The following is a 2,500-nucleotide window of genomic DNA, read 5'->3' as shown; positions in this document are numbered from 1 at the left end:
GTCCCGTGCTGTCCCATTTTGTCCCGAGCCTTACTAAGGCCGTCCCATGCGCGTCCCGTGCCGTCCGAGCCTTACCAAGGCCGACCCATGCCTTACCAAGGTCGTCCCATCGATCTCGGAGGAAGTACATCATAACATCGGAATACACCCCGACATCGATATCGGAGAAAGTACATCATCATAACATCGGATCGGATGCGTATCCGTCCAAGTGCCATCGACACTTCGAGAAGTTCGGACCTAGCTTCCTAGCATGTTGATGCGTCGGTGCTAATGGGGACATAAAGATCCCACGACGTTCCGAACGGAAGTAGCCGAAGTGTTCCGTGCGTGTGAACTCCATTGTCCCATGTGCCGGCTCTTGACTCCTAAGATGTCCCATGTGAAGGCCCTTCATGGCTAAGAATGTCCCGTGCAACGTCCCTTGATGATCCCCATAAGGTGTCCCATGTGCGTCCCATGCCGTGCCCAGCCTTACCAAGGCCGTCCCATGCTGTCCCATGCGCGTCCCGTGCCGTCCAAGCCTCACCAAGGCCGTCCCAGGCCATCCCGAGCCTTAGCAAGGCCGTCCCGTGCTGTCCCATGCCGTCCCGAGCCTCACCGAGGCCGTCCCGTGCCTCACCAAGGCCGTCCCGTGCTGTCCCATGCCGTCCCGAGCCTCACCAAGGCCGTCCCGTGCTGTCCCATGCCGTCCCGAGCCTCACCAAGGCCGTCCCGTGCTGTTCCATGCCGTCCCGAGCCTTAGCAAGGCCGTCCGATGCGCGTCCCGTGCTGTCCCATCCGTCCCGAGCCTTAGCAAGGCCGTCCCATGCGCGTCCCATGCCGTCCCGAGCCTTAGCAAGGCCGTCCCATGCGCGTCCGATGGGATTCCCGAGCTTTACCAAGGGCGTCCCGTGCTGTCCCATGCCGTCCCGAGCCATAGGGACGCTGTCCCGTGCGCGTCCCGTGCTGTCCCATGCGCGTCCCCTGCTTTGGCTCGGCTGGCCCGTGCATTCTATGGGGTCGTGGGACATTTCGAAACCCACCCGGGCCATTTCGACTCTCTCTTCGTTTGTACTATTGAGGTATTATTTATGAATTATTGGAGAAAAGAAACGGAAGAAAATATTTTTTTTTTCTATTTTTATGAATTTTCCGGTGTTTATTCACTTAAAAATTCATAGAAAAATAAATATTTATCGGAATCGCTATTATAATATATCAAAAAAATCCTTGCGAAAAGGCCTTTCCAACGAGTATAAGTTTGCTGGATTCCGACGAGTAACGAGGGAGTAAAGGCCCAGTATGCTTGGTTAAAAAATTGATGTTTCCTTGTGAAAATAGGCAAAACAATAACTTTGCACTATAAGGGGGAGGGTTGAGCTCCTTCCCCAGAGCGTGCACAGCACTTGTGCTGGCACGTTCCCTAGTGCTCGCCAAGCACCATAGGGCATCCAAAGGGCAAAGCTCGGCCTACTACATGATGGGAAGCTTCTAATATGTCGGAATACGAAGAGATTTCGTGCGACCCGAAGCTCGGCTCGGGCGTCCCGGCCTGTCCCGAGCTGTGCCGAGCGCGTCCCAGGCCGTCCCGAGCCAAGTCTCGGGCGTCCCAGGCCGTCCCGAGCCAAGTCTCGGGCGACCCAGGCCGGCCCGAGCAAAGTCTCGGACTTCCCAGGCCGTCCCGAGCCACGTCCCGGGCGTCCCAGGCCGTCCCGAGCCAAGTCTCGGACGTCCCAGGCCGTCCCGAGCAAAGTCTCGGACGTCCCAGGCCGTCCCGAGCAAAGTCTCGGGCGTCCCAGGCCGTCCCGAGCTGTGCCGAGGCCGTCCCAGGCCGTCCCGAGCAAAGTCTCGGGCGTCCCAGGCCGTCCCGAGCTGTGGCAAGGGCGTCCCAGGCCGTCCCGAGCTGTGCCGAGGCCGTCCCGAGCCTAGTCTCGGGCGTCCCAGGCCGTCCCGAGCTATTGCGAGGGCGTCCCAGGCCGTCCCGAGCCAAGTCTCGGGCGTACCTGGCCGTCCCGAGCTGTAGCGAGGGCGTCCCATGCCGTCCCGGGCTGTCCCATGCGCGTCTCGTGCCGGCCCGAGCAACAGCTCGGGCGTCCCGTGCCTCGGCCCTTCCAAGTGGTGCTTCGTCGGACATCTCGATATCCACTCGAGCATTTTCGACCTTTCTCCATATGTGGGTGTGTGGGTATTTATCAGGAATATTGGAGAAAGAATCGGGAAAAAAATATTTTTTTCCTATTTTTTTTGAATTTTTAATTGTTTATTCACTTAAAAATTCATAAAAAAATAAATATTTATCGGAATCGCTATTATTATATATCAAAAGAATCCTTGTGAAAAGACCTTTCCAACGAATGCAAGTTTGTTGGATTTGGACGAGTAACGAAGGAGCAAAGGCCGAGTATGCTTGGTTAAAAATTTGATGTTTCCTTGTGAAAATAGGGAAAACAATAACTTTGCACTATATAGGGGAGGGGTGAGCTCCCTCCCCAGGCCGTGCACAGCCCTTGGGCTGGCA

The sequence above is a fragment of the Eschscholzia californica genome, unplaced genomic scaffold, assembly GCF_041429995.1.
Source record: "Eschscholzia californica isolate CP2 unplaced genomic scaffold, dmEscCali1.0.p SCAF_13, whole genome shotgun sequence".
NCBI lineage: Eukaryota > Viridiplantae > Streptophyta > Magnoliopsida > Ranunculales > Papaveraceae > Eschscholzia > Eschscholzia californica.
This window is presented reverse-complemented; position numbering follows the sequence as displayed.